The sequence below is a fragment of the Salvelinus fontinalis genome, chromosome 30 (genome assembly GCF_029448725.1).
Source record: "Salvelinus fontinalis isolate EN_2023a chromosome 30, ASM2944872v1, whole genome shotgun sequence".
Lineage (NCBI taxonomy): Eukaryota > Metazoa > Chordata > Actinopteri > Salmoniformes > Salmonidae > Salvelinus > Salvelinus fontinalis.
Window position 1 is genome coordinate 38,623,554 of NC_074694.1, and position 21,779 is coordinate 38,645,332.

General features: G+C 43.9%; 1 long non-coding RNA gene across 1 annotated transcript in view; it reads right to left on the bottom strand.

The window, feature by feature from the left end:
* Nucleotides 1-10,870, bottom strand: part of LOC129829189 (uncharacterized) — a 32,593-nt gene extending 21,723 nt beyond the window's left edge. Inside the window, exon 1 of the long non-coding RNA XR_008755348.1 lies at nucleotides 10,784-10,870. This is a non-coding gene — a long non-coding RNA (uncharacterized LOC129829189). The remainder of the gene's footprint in view (nucleotides 1-10,783) is intronic.
* Between the last annotated feature and the right edge of the window lie 10,909 nt (nucleotides 10,871-21,779).

Below are 21,779 nucleotides of genomic sequence, written 5' to 3' on the forward strand. Positions count from 1 at the left end.
CATGGGACAATATAAAAAAATGCAATAGCTCCAAATTTCAATCACTTATTGAGCGGTTCTGAAACAGTTCCCGACCAAACATTTTGTGTACAGAGCGCTCTGTGAACAGTGCAACATCAATTGCTGTGCACTTCGTGGCGACTCTGGTTGTCCCTTTTCGCATTCCGTTCTCCGTTCTCATCTGAGAATGCAGTATGTGAAATCTGACACCTCATTTGCATACGGAGCGACACATCACATTTTCTGGCCTATCCAGACAAAGAATTGAACTTCCTTGGCTGTGAACCTCGCAGCGCCGCTTGCAATACGACATATAAAACGGGGAGTCTCATCTCACTGTGCTTTTGTTAGATGGATTTAGAGCTCGCAACCCGAACAAATGCAACAACAACAGAAATCTTAGAATTGAAACAAGATCACTTTCTCTTGGTCACAGGTGGACGGAATCACCATGTGATTCAAGCTGAAGTTGCAGTGTGACAGCAGGCACTTGACTGGCGTCTGTGTGTAGCGAGGAGGACATTTGGCAGAAAATCCTCTGTCATCAGTTGTATAAACTGGTGTCAATTTTATACAGTCACTAAAGTATTTGATAGTTATAAGAAAGGTGATAAGTCATTTATCATTTGATTGTTACTATATTTAGAAAGCATTTCAATAATATCGAGCCCTATTCCCCCACTTTTGTTGAATACGAAAAAAATGATATATGATTGTTCATATTTTCATATTTTTTAAAATATTTGTACTGTGTACTTGAGCTTGTGTCCTCAAAGGTAACTACACCACAGTAATTTATTTTAAAAAATTACCAGAAAGGCTACATTTGAATTGTTCTGGCAGCATTACTACAGTATAAGCATTACTAGGTATTGTTTATGGCCCTCTCATGACAAATAATTACTTTTGGGTGTGTCTATTTATGTGGAAATCTACATTGTTTGTTTTATCTTTACCAGATCTAAAGTATTATATTCTCCTACATTAGTTTCACATCTCCACAAACTTCAACGTGTTTCCTTTCAAATAGTATCAATAATATGCATATCCTTGATATGCTTCAGGTCCTGAGCTACAGGCAGTTAGATTTGGTATGTCATTTTAGGCAGAAATTGAGATGAAGGGTCCGGTCTTTTTAAGGGGAGTTTATGGCTCAATTCAGTAAGTTACTATAACAAACTCTACTCCTCTGATGAAGTGACTATGAGGTAGAGAAAGGAAGGTCAGGATTATGAGGTAGGATCAAAGTACCATCCAGTCCGGATAGCTCCCCGAACCCCACATCAAATTATGTCACTCTATGAGTTTTGTCACCTTGTGAATTCTCATGGACCGTTTTATGGGCCTGTCCACCACACACCCGCCAAACCCACACTCACATTCCTCTGACCACGATTTCAAATGAAACCCCTCCAAAGAAACCGCTACACCTTTCCCTCAGGTGCGTGGTAGTAATGTGAGTCCGGTGCTGTGCAGCACTGTAAGTATTATGATTAGATACTGATCCTGCTGTTAGATGGGAGGACAGGGCCTACCTCCAACACTAAGCTAGCTCCTGGGAAGTCCCTTTATGGAAACACCTCAACTTTATAACATAAGCAGGCCAGGATCTGCCATCCCACATGTTATGAAGAATTCCTCTCACTGCCTGTTATGAATTAATAAGATGACTGTAGACTCTGTGTGACTGTGTCGATGTGCAAAATGTCCGTGCGTGTGGTACATAGTGTGTGTGCGTACGTGTCGTGGGGTGTAAGCGTGTGCATGTACTGTATGTGTGTGAGCATGGGTGTGTGTGAGCTCACATGTCTGTCCACTGGACTGTTCTCCGCTCGACAACTCAACGCACTGTTAGAACGTAGCAATGGTCTCCCAGAGACAGGGACAGGAGAGATGAGTCTGTAAGCCATGTACTTTCTCCTGTTCCCTCTGGGACAATTGGATAAAGTCATCTGACAGCCATTTGGACCCAGAAACAGGACATCTGTTGCACATTTCTCCCTTGTCAGGATTCATGGTAGTTTAACTTTATTTGTTTGTTTCTCCTTGCTGCTCCTATCTTCTCAGTCCTTTTTTATTGTCTGCCAGCCTTACTACTGCTGCATTTCTGTCTTATGTGTGCATGTCCAAATTTACGGGTCTTGCGTAAGCCATTTAGGAAGAGTAGGGGTTGAATTTCTTTTTACACGCCTGTGTGTGCACGTGTGTTTACACAACTTTATGAATGTTGTCACACATACAGCTTGTACAGTATGTGGGATCATGTCCCACTAATAGCTGAAAGAGTATGGAGTGATCCTTGCTCTTGATGTGCGTCAGCTTCCTTCCATGACCTCAATGGTTTTGGATGCTGCCGCCCTGGTTTTGCATGGATCCGCTTTACAGAGGGGGTTAACCTAAGCCGGATCTAACCACGGAAAATAATTGGGTTGATTTCTATGTAATGGTCTGTTGGTCCCCACCACAATGTTGCCAAGCACTAGCTGTAAACTACAGCTTTCTCACATGGACTAGGCCCCCGGCCAGGCCTCAGACTGGAGTTAGAACATATAGGGGAAGGGTGGGGTGGGATGGGATGGGATGGGGGATTAAGATAGGACAGGGTGTGGGTGTTAGCTATTGGATGTCTTCGACCACCCAGACCTCTTCTTTCCCAGGCTAGTCCAATTAGACACCTGCGCAGACACACAGCCGACCAGACGCACACACACACACCTTGCTACCATTGTTTACCCTGCGTCCTTCTCCCCACTCTGGGGGCTCTTGGCAGCAGCTTCTCTCTGACTGGGACCTAGCCTGAGGTTCTGCAGCATGCTCACTTTTTACTGCTGGATTCAGTCATGCTTTTGTGTCCAAGGGACACCGTGAGACTTCCCATAATCCCCGCTTGCCACTGAGCTAACGAGGTAACGATGGAAACACTCTGACGCGCACTCCCTCCGTCGCACGCTCTCCAGATCTAGCAAAGGTCCGAAAAGGATTTGAAAATAGGAAAATCCTCTCTCAATGGGTGCTCTCACTTCAAGCCCGTCCCCTTTTCTCGCTCTCGTTCTCTCTCTCACTCTTTTTCTGACTCGCTATGCCTCCAAAGAGCACTACAAGGTTATTATAGTTTAGTCTTTATATTAGTTTCTATTTCTATTAGTTCTAAGATTTTATTAGAAATTTAGTTAAGTTTTAGTTAGTTTTCAGATCAGTTTTTATGTAGTTTAAGTTGTATGAAAACAGAAAGACTCAGGGGTTCCCAAACTCATCCTGGGGCCCCCCCTGGGTGCACATTTAGTTTTTTTGCCCCAGCACTACACAGCTGATTCAAATAACCAACTCATCATCAAGCTTTGATTATTGAATCAGCTGTGTAGTGCTGGGTGCAGCGAGATGACGTAGATGCACAACATAACCAGTAGTAGTGGGTCAACTTCCGCAAACACGAGCGTTGAAGAGCAAGGATAAACTTCTCTGCTGTTTTGGTACCAAAGCAAACACGTTGTAGCTGCGTGAAGCGCACCCGTGGACCTGTGCAGATACTGTGTGAGGAAAAAGTCTTGCATCTGCTCATCTCGATGGGCGCGTTCAAGCAGATCACTTTTGCCAAGTCGGTAACCATCGTTGCTCGCCACCTTTCAAAATGTGTTGCATTATGGGGATAAAAATTGTCCGACTTGCACATACATGTCGACTGCACGAACTTTAGAAAAACACTAGATTCTGCAGTTGCTCTTCACCATCTTCATCCTGCTGCCATCGCCTGCATTGTGGGAGGCTCTATTGTGAACTAGGTTTTTTTGTTTGGTCTGAGAGTCCTTTAGATGCCTTTAGGCAAACTCCAAGTGGGCTGTCATGTGCTTTTTACTGAGGAGTACCTTCCATCTGGCCAGTCTAAAGGCCTGATTGGTGGAGTGCTGCAGAGATGGTTGTCCTTCTGGAAGGTTCTCCCATCTCCACAGAGGAACTCTGGAGTTCTGTCAGAGTGACCATCAGGTTCTTGGTCACCTCCCTGACCAAAGCCCTTCTCCCCCTATTGCTCAGTTTGGCCGTGCGGCCAGCTCTATGAAGAGTCTTGGTGGTTCCAAACTTCTTCCATTTAAAAATGATGGAGGCCACTGTGCTCTTGGGGACCTTCAATGCTGCAGAATTGTTTTCGTACCCTTCCCCAGATCTGTGCCTCGACACAATCCTGTCTCGGAGCTCTACGGACAATTCCTTTGACCTCATGGCTTGGATTTTTGCTCTGACATGCACTGTCAACTGTGGGACCTTATATAGACAGGTCTGTGCCTTTCCAAATCATGTCCAATCAATTTAATTTACCACAGGTGGACTCCAATCAAGTTGTAGAAACATCTCAAGGATGATCAATGGAAACAGGATGCACCTGAGCTCAATTTCGAATCTCATAGCAAAGGGTCTGAATACTTATGTAAATAAGGTATTTGTGTTTCATTTTTGTATAAATTAGCATACATATCTAAAAACCTGCTTTCACTTTGTCACTGTGGGGTATTGTGTGTAGATTGATGAGGATTTTATTTTTAATCCATTTTAGGATAAGGCTGTAACGTAACAAAACGTGGCAAAAGTCAAGGGGTCTGTCACGCCCTGACCGTAGATTGCATTGTATGTTTCTATTTTTTGTTTGGTTGTGATGTGGATGGGCATTCTATGTTTTGTTCAATGATTTGTATTTCTATTTTATTTGGCCTGGTATGGTTCCCAATCAGAGGCAGCTGTCAATTGTTGTCTCTGATTGAGAACCATACTTAGGTAGCCTGTTTTCCCACTTTTAGTCTTGGGTGGTTATTTTCTGTTTAGTGTTTGTTGCACCTTGCAGAACTGTTCGTTTGTCGTTTTGTTGTTTTTGTTCGAGTGTTCATATTTATTAAAAGTATTATAAATACTTTCCACGCTGCTCTTTGGTCCTCTTCTCCTTCTCCCGACGCCGTTCGTTACAGGGTCTGAATTCTTTCCAAATGCATTGTATACATGTATGTGCTATTTGAGGTTCTCTCACTAATTGATTGTACAATGTGTACACACATAACATTATAGTATGATTTCAGTTTGTGACTGTGTGATATAGGGGTTAGTTACATGTTTATTTTGACATTATACAAAAAGAACTTTTGTTAACAATGGCAACACTGCCATGTTGATCTAAGATGCACCGTCTACAGTCGGTTGCTTTAGCTCTACCACTCAAATGCACCCAAAATTTGCTCGTGGCAAAGTTACCTTGCTGAGTCTACCTTTTAAATTATAAAGTAAATCAAAAAAAAATACTTGAAAACCCCATTACTAAAAAAAACTTGACATTTTCGCACCCCCAAAAATATTAAAACTGAACCTAATTCATGATGTTTTAGTTTTTTTTGCTTTTTGGAGTGAAAGATAATAGTTTAAGTATAGTTTTAGTTTTCAAACGGGTTTGTTCATTATTTTATTTTACTGTACTGCTTTTTCATGGATAGTTCAAAAAAAAAATATCTGTTTTAGTTCACTATAATAACCTTGGAGCACCCACACTGATGTGGGTGAATAATCTGTGACATACAACGCCATAAAAAGCATCTGAACGTGAGAGTGTTGGTGGAAACTACTGGTGTCTGTTCTAGTGAGTTCTGGAACAGGGAGGCGCTGCTCATTCTGCCCCACCCCTAAAAATGGGTTCCTTATTCCAGCATAACATCTAATTTCATGGGTGGGTGGGTGTGGAGCTGTGTGTGTGTGTGTGGGGGGGGGGGGGGGGGGGGGGCATTCGGCTGGATGTCATACTTTCCTTTTTGGAGAAAAAAAAAGTATTTTTGAGAAGCAGCACCGGGACTGAACGGGAGCAGAGTGTACCTTTTCTCCAGGATCCTGTTTGGTGTGGCTTCTATTCCCCAGGCAGCCTGCCTGAGTCCTGAGCCCTGAGTCCTTGTCTGGCCGGTGACCCAAATGAGCCTGGCTGGCAGACATGCTCTCACTCTTTCTTTCTCTATCTCTCTGATGCCTTCCGCAACTGTTGATTAGACCCAAACTCATTATGATAGTGTGAGTGGAGAGTGGGAGAGAGGAAAACAGAGGGAGAAAGACAGAGAAAGAGGGAGGGAATTAGAGTACGATAGAGAGGGAAGAGAGTGGGAGCGATGGAGAAATAGTGTGAGGAAGGTAGAGAGAGAAAGAAAGAGAGGGAGAGAGAGAGAGAACATGGGATTGCAAGGGCTTGGGAATATGGCAAATCGAATTACGCCCCTGGCCACCCTCTGTGCCACTTTTCCATTGGGTTTTGTCGTGGGTGTATACTACAGTATACCTACATCTCTACAGACATGGAGTCCACAGTCATAACACTGAGGTCAGCCGTTGGCACTCGGTACCCACTCATAGCTGTCAGTCTGGCCCACTGGACCCAGGCACCAGAACTGAAAAGCAGAGGTAGGCCAAGGCTGGGCCCGGTCTTTCCACTGCTCCTAGACTCATGTAAGAAACTAGCTAATCAGTTCAGAAAACAAACTCCACACTGGTGCATTGTGTGGCCCCTGATGCCAACAAAGTCTGTATTCCATCATCTTCATAGTAGCAATTAATGCAATTCTCACCTTTCCCTCCACTCAAAAGTCTCCGCTCACAATCTGCTCACAAGCCTCCGCTCACAAGCCTCCGCTCACAGTTCACTCATAAGCCTCCGCTCACAATCCGCTCACAATCCTCAACTCACAAGCCTCCGCTCACAATCCTCAACTCACAAGCCTCAACTCACAAGCCTCCGCTCACAATCCGCTCACAATCCTCCGCTCACAATCCGCTCACAATCTTCAACTCACAAGCCTCAACTCACAAGCCTCCGCTCACAATCCGCTCACAATCCTCCGCTCATAATCTGCTCACAATCCTCTGCTCACAATCCTCCACTCACAAGCCTCCACTCACAATCCTCCACTCACAATCGACCGCTTACAATCCTCCGCACACAATCCTCCGCTCACAAGCCTCCAGTCACAATCCTCCGCTCACAATCCTCCACTCACAATCCGCTCACAAGCCTCCCCTCTCAATCATCCACTCACAATCGGCTCACAATCCTCCGCTAGCAATCCTCCACTCACAAGCCTCCGCTCACAATCCTCCGCTCACAATCTGCTCGCAATCCTCCGCTCAATCCTAGAAGTCCGACCACACACTAGTGCACCTACATATGATTTCAGACAGGACCATCTTCAGGTTAGCATGGATCTTCCCCATCAAAGTGACAGAAAGTCCATATGAAACTTTGTAAAGTAGACATTACTCATCATCCTCCACTTCCTCTCTTCTTGTTTCCAACCCTGACCTTTAAGCCAAATGCATCTTTGTTTGATGATAGACATTTTAGGGAACTGTCTCTGAGTTTTCCACCGTCTCGTCCATAATACTGTCGCAATCCACCGATTCATCTATAATATTGTGATGATCAGGCAGGTGGACAGTCTTAGGGAAACTCTCCTCCATGCATGACAATGTCTAGGCTATAGCTATGGCCAGCAGAGACATGGTGACACCAAGAAGTGATGGTGACTGAGAATAGACGAGAGCATCACCTCAGGGACAAACTGGGGTTGGGGAAGTGAGTGGCGAGAAAGAGTGCTTGTAGAGAAAGATGAGAGCTAATTTCATGGAAGACGAATCACCATCATCATCATCACAGGTCTAGAAAGGGAAAAGTCTTATAAGTACTTATTTTTTTAAATTATACAGTTCTATACTGAAGTGGACAAATGCCCAGACTGACCCAGCCAGCCAGACATACAGACACTGCCCACCAGCCTTTCACCTTGTCCTCTGAGAGGTTTAGGTTCCAGGGAACCTCCCTCGTCCTTCTATTCTCAAGCCTGGCAGTGTGGGACCACGAGCAGAACGAGACAGCGAGACGGGGGATGCCACTTTAGATTTTAGACGTCACTCCCCCCTAACCCCCTTAAGGGTTGAAGGGTAAAAGCAACATGCTGCAAGCTCCAAACACCACGGACACAATCCTGGCTCTGACCTCTTGAGCGCCACTCTGTATTAGCAACGTTTAACTAACTAAAGATCCTGGAGCTGTTTGAATGATCAAAACAAACCGCATGAATGACAACAAGGGAGAGAAAAAAAGGGTGGCAGCCGAAAGTGCATATTTTGAGATTCGTTTTTACGTTGATTTCTCCCGACTTCCGTACAAATTAGGCACAATTAATTCCTGGCAAAAAACTACAGACTGTGCTCTCCAAGAGGATCTGGTTGGGACGCTGGACGCTGCACTCTGCACTCTTAACAAACGTCACAATGGCTTCTATTGTGGCGTTGGTGCACACCCTCCTGGCACGGTATGCTTTCAGCCGAACTGCCGTCCTCGCTCACAAACTCAAGTTAGCTGATTATGAACTTAAGTGCTCGTTCTGAGACATGGTTTCTATCCCAACAGTTGTCTGTTCACCTTTCTCTTGGACAATGGGATGGAAGGGGGGAGGTAAGTAGGGATGGAGAGAGGGAGGGAAGGAGGGATAGACAGTGGGGAGATGGAAAGGGTCTTTTTTTAAGTGTATGTTTTTTCATAACGCTCCCTAATTGATATTCTTGGAGCGGCTGCCCTGCCTCGGCCTGCCTGCACATGTGTGGACATTAAACATCCCTGGCTGCCCAGAGCTTGCTCTGCTGGCACCACTTTTCAATCAGTATACTGGCAGAAAGGCCAAGGGCCAAGTGCAGCGCAGTCGCGTTGGAAACGTTTCCCCGTGTGTGGTTAACCCCACACTCTCTGAGCAGCGTGCCGCTCATTCTACAAATTGATGGCCTCCCACGCTATTGCATAAGGTTTCCGACACTCTGACGCATGAGAGCTCAGTCGAAGTAGTAGTGTACGGATGGGTAGCTACATACATTAGCTACATACAGTACCAGTCAAAAGTTTGGACACACTTACTCATTCAAGGGTTTTTCTTTATTTTTTACTATTTTCTACATTGTAGAGTAATAGTGAAGATATCAAAACTATGAAATAACACATATGGAATCATGTAGTAACCAAACAAGTGTTAAACAAATCTTAACATATTTATTTGAGATTCTTTAAAGTAGCCACCCTTGATGAAAGCTTTGCACTCTTGGCATTCTCTTGGCATTCTCTCAACCAGCTTCATGAAGTAGTCACCTGGAATGCATTTCAATTAACAGGTGTGCCTTGTTAAAAGTTAATTTGTTGAATTTATTTCCTTCTTAATGTGTTTGAGCCAATCAGTTGTGATGTGGCAAGGTAGGGATGCTATACAGAAGATAGCCCTATATGGTAAAATACCAAGTTCGTATTATGGCAAGAACAGACCAAATACGCAAAGAGAAACGACAGTCCATCATTACTTTAAGACATGAAAGTCGGTCAATGCGGAAAATTTCAAGAACATTGAACGTTTCTTCAAGTGCAATTGCAAAAACCATCAAGCTCTATGATGAAGCTGGCTCTCATGAGGACATTCACAGAAAAGAAAGAACCAGAGTTACCTCTGCTGCAGAGGATACGTTCATTAGAGTTACCAGCCTCAGAAATTGCAGCCCAAATAAATGCTTCAAAGAGTTCAAGTAACAGACACATCTCAACATCAACTGTTCAGAGGAGACTGCATGAATCAGGCCTTCACGGTCGAATTGCTGCAAAGAAACCACTACTAAAGGACACCAATAAAAAGAAGAGACTTGCTTGGGCCAAGAAACACGAGCAATGGACATTAGACTGGTGGAAATCTGTCCTTTGATCGGATGAGTCCAAATGTAAGATTTTTGGTTACAACCGCTGTGTCTTTGTAAGACGCAGAGTAGGTGAACGGACAATCTCTACATGTGTGGTTCCCACTGTGAAGCATGGAGGAGGAGGTGTGATGGTGTGGGGGTGCTTTGCTGGTGACACTGTCTGTGATTTATTTAGAATTCAAGGCACACTTAACCAGCATGGCTACCACAGCATTCGGCAGCGATATGCCATCCCATCTGGTTTGGGCTTAGTGGGACTATCATTTGATTTTCAACAGGACAATGACCCAACACACCTCCAGGCTGTATAAGGTCTATTTGACCAAGAAGAAGAGTGATGGAGTGCTGCATCAGATGAACTGGCCTCCACAATCACCCGACCTCAACCCAATTGAGATGGTTTGGGATGAGTTGGACTGCAAAGTGAAGGAAAAGCAGCCAACAAGTGCTCAGCATATGTGGGAACTCCTTCAAGACTGTTGGAGAAGTATTCCAGGTGAAGCTGGTTGAGAGAATGCCAAGAGTATGCAAAGCTGTCATCAAGGGTGGCTACTTTGAAGATTATCAAACATAAAATATATTTTGACTTGTTTTAACTTGACACTTTTGGTTACCACATGATTCCATATGTGTTATTTCATCGTTTTGATGTCTACAATGTAGAAACCAGTAAAAAAAAAATAAAGAAAAACCCTTGAATGAGTAGGTGTGTCCAAACTTTGGACTGGTACTGTACATTATGTGCTGGCGAGAAGACATACTGTAGCCACATTCTCGAGGAACAGTGTGGATGTACAGTACACAGATACATCTCATGTATCACAGACGTTGTAATTGTGAGGCGTTGCCCAACGCACATCGCTGTGTCACCTAGCATAACAACAAGATTGGCAGAGCGGAGTACAGATGCATTAGGGCCAAGCCAGATGAAGACGTAGCAATCAGAACATGAACAGAGAACCAAGAGACAAACAAATAAGACAAAGAGATAAAAACACAGGCAAGAAAAAAAGAAGTCAAAGAAAGAGAAGTAAAGAGGATTAACCTTGGCCGCGGATACACTCCCACAGTCCACCGCTGAGAGAACGCTCTGACTACCTCTCCTCCCTCCCTCCTTCACTCCTCCCCTCCCTCCTCCTGTTGAGCTTAGCTCTGGGCTCAAGGTGGGTGTCTTTATTAGAAAGTGATGAGAGTCCGCTGGGAGGGGCTGGCAGCTGACCATGACAGAGCTCAGAGACTCCAACCCCCTTACTCACACGCACTCACCTCCACCCTCCAGACAGCCTGTAGGGCCCCATCCTTTCATCTCAGAATGGAGAGAATATCACAGAAGGCAGGCAGTGGGGAGTTAGTATGTTCTCCCAACGGGAGCTTTTTGATATTGTGTTTGTGTGAGTCTGACAAGCAATGGGAAAAATGAAAAGAGTGTTTACGTTCTTACTTCCATCCGAACCCTGCCACAAGAGCAGGAAAAAATGCAATATTGCCTCACTGCTCCTACAAGGGATCACATGTGAAGTGGTATTATTGCCGATTACGAGAATATAACCACCCGTCGATTGGAAAGTGGATAATCATGTGCACGATCATTTCCTACCTTTCCCAACCTAATCTAACTACGCCATTAGCAGAACAACCCGGGATAGTTGCAATAGTACTACTTCTCCTTCTTTCCCTCTCTCTCCACTGATTATTTCCCCATACATCCACTGTTCTCTGTGTCTGCGCTGTGGACTTGGCTATCAGACCTTTGATGAGACGTTCTGCCATTATGAGACGCGTCACAGGGCTAAATGTTGCCGTAGTGTTTTGGTTAATGTGGCAAGGATCGGTCCCGTGGCAGCACTCTCAGATGGTCGGCCATCAGTGAATCGTCTGAGGACACGGTTGCCGAAGCCGCAGCGTCGTTTCTCACTGCAAATGAGGAGTGGAGGAGAAAACCACAAGTCTGCAGCTGTTCAGTTGGAAGACCAAATACACTTTTCTCCTTTTTAAAGGCAAAGTGTGTCAAATGGAAGCTTAGACGTCCAAAGTCTAAGGGTTCTGCCTCATGAGAGAGACCAGTGCTGTAATGCTTATTGGGTTAGTTGAGTAGGCTGACAAGTGCATTTACCAGCTAAGAATCAGGTATCACAATTGTTCACAAGCTTTACAAAAACAACTCTACGGCAGGAAATTAACAACTTTGTTTTTCCAAGAATTCTCAAAAGTAAAAGTGACAGCTTTGACATGAAGAGAACGCTTCTTAATTGCTTACTATAGGCTATCTTAGCCACACAAAGTCACACAGCATTTTTTGATAAGCCTAATAATAACCTTTTGAGGGACGCTGCCATGAATTTGAAGAATGGTCTACTCTTCCTCCACATGTCAAGTTAAGAAATGTGGACACTGGAGGGAATGTGGATATTGGATTTTGGAAAGCGATAACAGCCAGCATGTTATCCAATCCGTGTAGTATATTTGGCCATACATTGAAAAATATACAACACTTATATTTTGGATCGCACGTTCTACCACACACTGACACGTATCGCGGCCTCAGCAAGGTTACAGATCATACAATGCAGTCGAGATTCTCTCTGTCGGTTTATGATTTAACTCTTCCTAATGATTGGCCTAATTTATGTGTATATTCTATATGTAATCGTCCTCTCGTCTGGATGAACACAGTCTCATCCTCTATTTGTTGACATGACTGCTCTCTTTTTCTCTCCTTCCCTCTCTACGTCCTTGCGCCTGCACGGCGCATGTTTGGGCACAAGATGAAAGGGGGATGAAGGAGAGAGAGAGAGCTGGGGGGAGGGGGAGAATCTGTTTGGTCATGCTCCATAACTGACATGATATAACAAACAGACAATCTGCTCCTTGTCTAAACCATCCCCTAGTCAGACCTGTTTCAGCAGTGTGTGTGTGTGTGTGTTGGCGTGTGTGTGTGTGTGTGTGTGTGTGTGTGTGTGTGTGTGTGTGTGTGTGTGTGTGTGTGTGTGTGTGTGTGTGTGTGTGTGTGTGTGTGTGTGTGTGTGTGTGTGTGTGTGTGTGTGTGTGTGTGTGTGTGTGTGTGTGTGTGTGTGTGTGTGTGTGTGCGTGTGTGTCTGCAGACATTTACAATCCTCCTACCCCCATCTTCTTGTGTGGAATTTGTCTCCTTTAAGGCTAGAAGACTTCACTCAGACCAACCCAAATTCCCCATCCACCCCACCACATGGCAGACTATCAGATTCACTGTGATAACATCACATAGGATGGTTAAACAGTGTTTGACTCTTCCGCAAACACGGGCTCCAGTTTGCATATACTTCACTGGACTTCCTTAAATGATTTGTTTGGTCAGTATGGCGCCACACATACCTATAACTAAACACACACGTTCTCAAGTACCTCTGATCATGAGTTGGTGTGTGTGTGTGAGTTGGTGTGTGTGTGTGTACAGGGCTGGACTACCCAGAACCTTCCTGCATTTCAACACATTTTGCCATGGTGCAGAAAGAACATTTTGCTTTTATATAATGCTATTCTACACATTTTGTCATGAGGTTAAAATAGTGCTGAGCGATTAATCGAAAGTGTGGTCGTTTTGTTTTTTAAAAGACAAATTGAGGGAAGTCAGTTGAATTATTTGAATTCCATTCCGTTTGTTGTTTTTCTGTGAGCACAATGCACAGTTTCTTTAGAGAGAAATCCGATCACGTCCAAACTGCGATGTAGTAGGGAGTTGAAGTTTCCAACAGGCCAATACTCTACATAGTTTACAGAGAAAACGTGGTAATTAACTACTGTGACCATAATCCATTGAGTGGATACTTGTCCGGTCAGACAGAGAGAAGAGAGGAACATACAGAGAGCAGTTTCTTCGAAGAACTACTAAAATAGTGATTATGTCAGAGATCATAGGCAGGAGCTCTATAGAGCACTGTGTGTGTGTGTGTGTGTGTGTGTGTGTGTGTTCGCGCGTGTGCGTGTGTGTGGTTTAGGTTTTATTATCCTTGTGTGGACCAAGGAGAGTAAAAAAAGAAAAATTCAGGGCCATTTTGCTGGTCCTCACAAGACAAAAGGCTATTTAAGGCAATGGGGTTAGGTTTAGGGTTAGGGTACACTCAAATTAAATCAATAAGGGCTAGTGTTAGAATGAGTTAGGGATTAGGTTTAGGGTTGGGAGTTAGGGTCAGAGTTAGGGGTTTGGGATTAAGGTTAGGGTTAGGTTAAGGGTTAAAGAAAACAGGAAAATATGTTCCCATGTATGGTATACACAGTATACATAACAATTACAATGCTCAGTTTTTCTCATGTTATGTATAAGAGCACAGCATCGATCAATGATGCAGAGTATTTCAACTTCGGGACACACTGTTAAAAACGAAAAATACTTCACACATTGAATAACAAAATAAGCTTGCGTCACACAACATCAATAAAATGCCCCAACGTTTGGAACAGCGACACACTCAAATCTGCAAACACTACAGGATGGAGGTAAAAATTTGCCAGTAAAAAAACATGGGATCTCATAAATCTTTTAAGAGAAAGTGAGGCCCCACAGGCCCCTCCCCCCAATGGTGAGGGATGGTTTTTATTGGCTTGTTAAAAATGAGTGGCAGCCGAACAGTGGCGGCCCAACCACTACAATACAAGGAAACCTCTAGTCTGTGCATGACGACAGCTGATCAACAAGCGCCAGGTGATAGCTGGATGCCTGGCTCCAAGCGTCAGCATCATTAGACACGCATCAGTCACTCTCACTTCACTGCATCACGACTCCATATTGCTCGTTAGCTCCTCAACAACACAGAAGCCAGGCCAGCGTCATCCACTTCAAGCATCCGCTAAGGACAACTCATTATCAGAGAGCATGTCGTGGCTCCTCATCGATCCAAAATGGCGGACACATCACCACCACCTGTATTGTCATTGGGACTGGAGGAACTGGGAATGGAATGAAGTAAGATGTAGTCGTGGAAACGGACATGGCAGTGGTGTGCGATGTCCGTCCAGCCAGGAGCACAGTCTGTCCAGAGCACACAGTGTTTAACTGCCACAAGGGTTTCTTGGTCCGCAGTCACAACAGCTAAAACAGCCTGACAAGGCAAGGCAGGCAAGGCCCCAACTCACCAAGTGGAACCAAATCGCTCCCGGCACACATCTCCAGCGCTCATTAACCACTAACCAGGCAGCACATTCTGAAACGCCCCAATTACTCATCGACCCATCCCCTCCGCCACTCGACCAGGAGACTCGTGTTTGTTCCCGCATTAAAAACCCTGAACGTTTACGAAGGAGTTTTCCACTGAAGTGAAATCATCACCATCTCACTCCTTTTATCAGGGGGAGGACATGACAATAAAAAATGCTGGCCGGGTCGCCGGGCCCTGTTCTTTCATCTGGACTAGAACTCTCATTCTCTCCTGTTAATTTCTCAATGGCACTCCGACTCAGTCAGACACAGTGGCTTGGTGCTTGGTTGGTTAGGGCCTGGCTGGGGGGCAGCTGAAGGCAGATTTCTGAAGTTTATGGAACACTTCACACTTCTTTAGTGATCACTATATACAGTACAATGAAGCTGTTTCATGTCTATGATTGGAAAATGGCACCATCGAACGAGTCAATGAATCATAATGGATCATGTTATGCTAAAAACAGGAGGCAGAGGTAGACTACAATTATCGAATTTCCCAAGTCTTCTAACACTTTAGATGTAAGGTCCCCTGTTTTGGGGACCTGTGTGGTTCTGGTACCAGATACAACTGACATTTTCACTTATAAATCGATCTGTGGACATTGTAGATTGAAATGGCTTGCATTGAGCGATAGCCCTGATTCCCATGGAGACGGTAGTATTTTTTTTCAGGGGACGTACTGAAGGATGTGAAATCTGACACCACCTGAAGCTGGGATGTCCCTCCTACCATTTAATTTTCTCTTCCGACTGTCCATCAACTCCTGGCTGAACCCTACTTCGCAGCCACTGACAAAGCACATGGCGGCACATTCAGAGATCGATTTATAGCCATTAATCTAAAATAATTCATCGATTTAAAACAAAAAAACGCTTTTCTGTTTGTCATAGACTGAAAATAATAATATGAGATGAAAGGCGAGTTCCTAACGAGTTCAGGAAGCTAGGACACAGTGAGATGTTCACAGAGATCGGGGCAAACGTTTGCAAACTTTAAGAATATATGCACATTTTCTCTAACACGAAACATACAAATATGTATTTTACAGTTATAAAGAAGGTGAAATCTTATAGTTAGTCATTTTATAATTGGGTTATGCTATATTGAAAAAGCATATACACTACTGTTCAAAAGTTACTTAGAAATGTCATTGTTTTTGAAAGAAATGCACATTTTTTGTCCATTAAAATAACATCAACTTAATTGAAATACAATGTAGACATTGTTAATGTTGTAAATGACTATTGTGCTGTAGCTGGAAACAGCTGATTTTTAATGGAATATCTACATAGGCGTACAGAGGCCCATTATCAGCAACCATCACTCCTGTGTTCCAACGGCATGTTGTGTTAGATAATCCAAGTTTATCATTTTAAAAGGCTAATTGTTCATTAGAAAACCCTTTTGAAATTATGTTAGCACAGCTGATAACTGCTGTCCTGATTAAAGAAGCAATAAAACTGGCCTTCTTTAGACTAGTTCAGTATCTGGAGCATCAGCATTTGTAGCATCAGCATTTGTGGGTTCGATTACAGGCTCAAAATGGCCAGAAACAAATAACTTTCTTCTGAAACTCGTCAGTCTATTCTTGTTTTCTTTCAAAAACAAGGACATTTCTAAAACTATTGAGCATTAGTGTCAGAAATTTCAAGCCTTATTGATACAATTTTGTTGAATATTTCATATTCTTTATCATATTTGTACTGGGTACTTGAGCTTGTGTCCTCAAAAGTGACTACACGGAATTTATAACAATTTTTACCAGAAAGGTAAACTGGCTAATCTAATCTAACAAGATGGGCCTCCATCACAATGCATCATGTACATTATATGTACAGTGCCTTACGAAAGTATTCATATCCCTTGACTTATTCCCCATTTTGTTGTTACAGACTGAATTCAAAACAGATTAAATATATGTTTTTCTCTCACAAAGTGAAAACACGCTTTTTAGAAATGTTTGCTAATTTATGGAAAATGAAATACAGAAATATCTCATTTACGCAAGTATTCAGACCCCTTTGCTATGACACTCCAAATTGAGCTCAGGTGCATCCAATTTCCTTTGATCATCCTTGAGATGTCACTGCAACTTAATTGGAGTCCACCTGTGGCCAATTCAATTGTTTGGAAAGAAACACACCTGTCTATATAAGGTCCCACAGTTGACAGTGCATGTCAGAGCAGAAACTATACCATGAAGTCCAAGGAACTGAACATAGATCTCTGAGAATTGTGATGAAGCATAGCCACTGAGTGTACAAAACAATTAGGAACACGCGGGAAACTGTTGAGCGTTAAAAACAACAGCAGCATTGCAGTTCTTGACACACTCAAACCGGTGCACCTAGCACCTACTACCATACCCCGTTCAAAGGCACTTTGTCTTCCACATTCACCCTCTGAATGGCACACATACACAATCCATGTCTCAATTGTCTCGAGGCTTAAAAATCGTTATTTAACCTGTCTCCTCCCATTCATCTACAATGATTGAACTGGATTTAACAATTGACATCAATAAGGTATCATAGCTTTCTCCTGGATTCACCTGGTAAGTCTATGTCATGGAAAGAGCAGTTGTTCCTAATGTTTTGTACACTCAGTGCGTGTGTGTGTGTGTGTGTGTGTGTGTGTGTGTGTGTGTGTGTGTGTGTGTCTAAGTGGGTGTCTAAGTGGGTGTCTACGTGGGTGTCTACGTGGGTGTGTGTGTGAGTGAATGATCTAACCATTCACATTTTTGAATCCTCACAAAAAAAAACAGTAGAAAACAATTTCTAGAGTGTTGAAAGTTTCTAAGAGAATAGAGTTCTCCATCATTGGGAAATTGAAAAAATATGGAACTACCTAGACTCTGCCTAGAGCTTGCCGTCGGACCAAACTGATCAACAGGGCAAGAAGGACCTTGCTGAGGGTGACTAAGAACCCAATGACCACTCTGACAGAACTACAGAGTCCCTTGGCTGAGATGGGAGAATCTGCCAGAAGGACAACAGTCTCTACATTACTTAACCAATCTGGGATTTGTTGAAGAGTGGCCAGATGAAAGCCACTCCTGTAAAAAAAAAGGCACATAACAGCACGGATGGAGTTTACAAAAAAGGCACGAGAAAAATTCTGAGAGCATAAGGCAAAAGAGTCTGGTCTAATGAGCCAAAAATGTTACTGAATGCAAAACACTACGTCTAGAGAAAACCAGACACAGCTCATCCCCTGTCTAACACCCTCCCTACCTACCATGATGGTGGCAGAATCATGCTACGGGGATGCTTTTTAGAGGCAGGGACTGGGAGACTGGTAAGGACAGAGGGAACAATGAATGGAGCCAAATAAAGGCAAATCTTTGATGAGAACCTGCTTCAGAGTGCAAACGACCTTAGATTGGGGCCAAGATTTACGTTCCAACAGGATAAATACCCCAATCATACAGCCAAAGCAGCGCTGAAATGGCGTCAGAAAAGGAATGTGAAACTCCATGAGTGCCCCAGCCAAAGCCCAGACTTGAATCCCATTTAAAATCTGTGGAAAGACTTGAAGATTGCTGTTCACTGCCACTCCCCATCTAACTTAACAGCGCTTGAGAGAATGGGAGAAAATCCCCAAATCCAGATGTGTAAAGCTGATACAGACATACCCAGGACGACTCAAAGCTGTAATTACCGCCAAAGGTGCTGCTAAAAAGTAGTGACTCAGGGGTGTGAATACTTATGTAAATGAGATATTTCTGTATTTCGTTTTCAATAAACATGTTTTAATTTGGACATTATGGGGTATTGTGTGTAGATGGGTGAGAAAAAAATAATATTTAATCCATTATGATTTCAGGCTATAACACAACAAAATTTCGAGGATTTCGAGGGATGTGAATACTTTCTGAAGGCACTGTAATACAGATACATAGTTCTAGTACAACACAGCATTACACCTACATTGGTGGAGAAAACGTAGCTTTTCAAAGAAATGGCACGAGCCAGGTGAATGACAAACCATGTCATTCACAACAAGAATAATCTAATCCCATTCGCAACAAGAACCCACACACCGCGTCACTACACTACACCATCCCATAATGCTTTGTTATCCTAGTCTCATCCAAGCGCTGTGTTGCCATGGTGATATTTAAATACTAGCCTTGCCTTCGCGTGAACTGCAGAGAGTGTGCAGTCTGGCAGTGTAGAGCAGAGGGCAGAGAGGCGGATAGGACAGGACAGGATAGGATAGACAGACAGACAGCCCTCATCACCTAAGGGCAGGACACGGCTAGGACACAGACAAAGGCAGCTTTGTTCCTCTGAGAAATGTGACACCTCGCCATGCAGGAAGTTTGTTTTTCTGTTCCCGCACTAAAATGGGGAATCAGAAGCCACAAATGAGAGTGGCAAAGACCGGAGAGGGGGGGAAGAGGAGAGAGGACGAAGGGAAGAGGTGGCTGCACCGACACCATCCTGTCTAAGGACCCTCACACTGACATGGAGGGATGGATGGATGGATATGTGATCATGATACCACACATACGACATAAGCACTGTAATATACCTTATGCTGCATACGTACAGAATACAGCCAGGTAGAAATGTACTGTTCGTACATCTCCAACAGTGGAGGCTGCTGAGGGGAGAACGGCTCATAATATTGTCCGGACCTGAGCAAATGGAATGGCATATAGCCTCGTTATTGTTATTTTATTGATGCTCTTTTATTTTATTTTTTTTACTTTAGTTTATTTAGTAAATATTTTTTTTAAACTCGTATTTCACTTAACTGCATTGTAGGTTAAGGACTTAAGTAAACATTTCACGGTAATGTCTACACCTGTTGTACACCTGGTGTTTGATGTATTTGCTACGATTCCACTGATTCCGCTCTAGTCATTAGCACGAGCCCGTTAAGGTGCCACCAACCTCCTGTGATCTCCATCAAGGCATGAATAGAACAAATGGCTGTATGAAAGGAAGGGATCATGTTTGCCGATTTTAATTGTGCTTGTCCACACCCCAAAAGACAAGTGTGGTTATAACAAGAGCAAACATTATCACACTCAGTGTCACTTTTAGTCTGCAAGTGCAGGACTGAAAGTCAGGACTGAGCACTCCTTTCTCTCTTTTAATTTACTGGATGTTTATTTTGCCAGCTCTAAGTGGTCTGATCTTCTTAGCAGACGCGTACATCTGATACACTGGATTCTAACATTCCTCCTGTCCTATCACTGCTGACTACTTGCTTGGAGCCTTCCTGCCTGCCTGCCTTTTTGCCTGCTTGTTGAATGAGTCTGGAAGGATTTCAACATCCCAGCACCTACACCTCATCTAACCTCTTTTTCTTCCCATTCTGCCCCTTTCTCTCGTTCTCTTTTTGTCGCTTACATAATCTGAAGACTTTTTTTTGCTCACTTTCCCCATTCTCTCGCTCCCCTGCCCTCCCTCGCTCTCTCTCTCTCTCTGAGGAGGTTGAATGTCCCTGCTGTGCTGGTCCCCAGCCAGCTGGCAGGGTTCACCCAGAGTGAGCAGAGTCCTGAGCCCAAAGAGCTCTAAATGATACCAGGTGACCTACACAACCACAGGAGCTCAGGACCCGGCCCACCTGTGTATCGGCGCAACAGTGGCTCTTATTACACACCCGAAAACTCACACAAACTCCCTCCCCCTCTGAGCTCAGCGCCGCTTCGCTTTTCATCTCTCTGCATGAACACACATGCACGCTCGCGCACGCACGCACACACACTGCCTTACAACAGCCCTGCAGTGGCAGATTCATAAAACACCAGGCTATCGCGTACAGGAGAGAAAGAAAAAGACCTGTGGTGCGCAGCCCTTCCCGCCTCTTAATGAGTCCTGCACAAAAGAACATTGCTCAATTTACGCCAAACGGTTAGACAATAGAATAGGATAGAGCCAAGCAAGTTGTGAGCAAACTAACCCCCTCCTGTTTGCATCCACAATAAACACAGTTGGTCTTTTCAATCTAACTTGCTAACTTTCAAATGTATTCTAGTGCTATGACCTGGTCTAAAACCCAACAGATGTACAGTGCCTTGCGAAAGTATTCACCCAGTTGGCATTTTTCCTATGTTGTTGCCTTACAACCTGGAATTAAAATGGATTTTGAGGGGGGTTTGTATCTTTTGATTTACACAACATGCCTACCACTTTGAAGAAGCAAAATATTTTTTATTGTGAAGCAAACAAGAAATAAGACAAACAAACTGAAAACTTGAGCGTGCATAACCATTCACCCCCCTCAAAGTCAATACTTTGTAAAGCCCCTTTTTGCGGCAATTACAGCTGCAAGTCTCTTGGGATATGTCTCTATAAGCTTGGCACATCTAGCCACTGGGACTTTTGCCCATTCTTCAAGGCAAAACTGCTCCAGCTCCTTCAAGTTGGATGGGTTCCTGCTGGTGTCCAGCAATCTTTAAGTCATACTACAGATTTTCAATTGGATTGAGGTCTGGGCTTTGACTAGGCCATTCCAAGACATTTAAATGTTTCCCCTTAAACCACTCGAGTGTTGCTTTAGCAGTATGCTTAGGGTCATTGTCTTGCTGGAAGGTGAACCTCCGTCCCAGTCTCAAATCTCTGGAAGACTGAACAGGTTTCCCTCAAGAATTTCCCTGTATTTAGCACCATTCATCATTCCTTCAATTCTGACCAGTTTCCCAGTCCCTGCTGATGAAAAACATCCCCACAGCATGATGCTGCCACCATCATGCTTCACTGTGGGGATGGTGTTCTCGGGGTGATGAGAGGTGTTGGGTTTGTGCCAGACATAGCGTTTTCCTTGATGGCCAAAAAGTTCAATTTTAGTCTCATCTGACCAGAGTTCCTTCTTCCATATGTTTGGGGAGTCTCCCACATGCCTTTTGTCAAA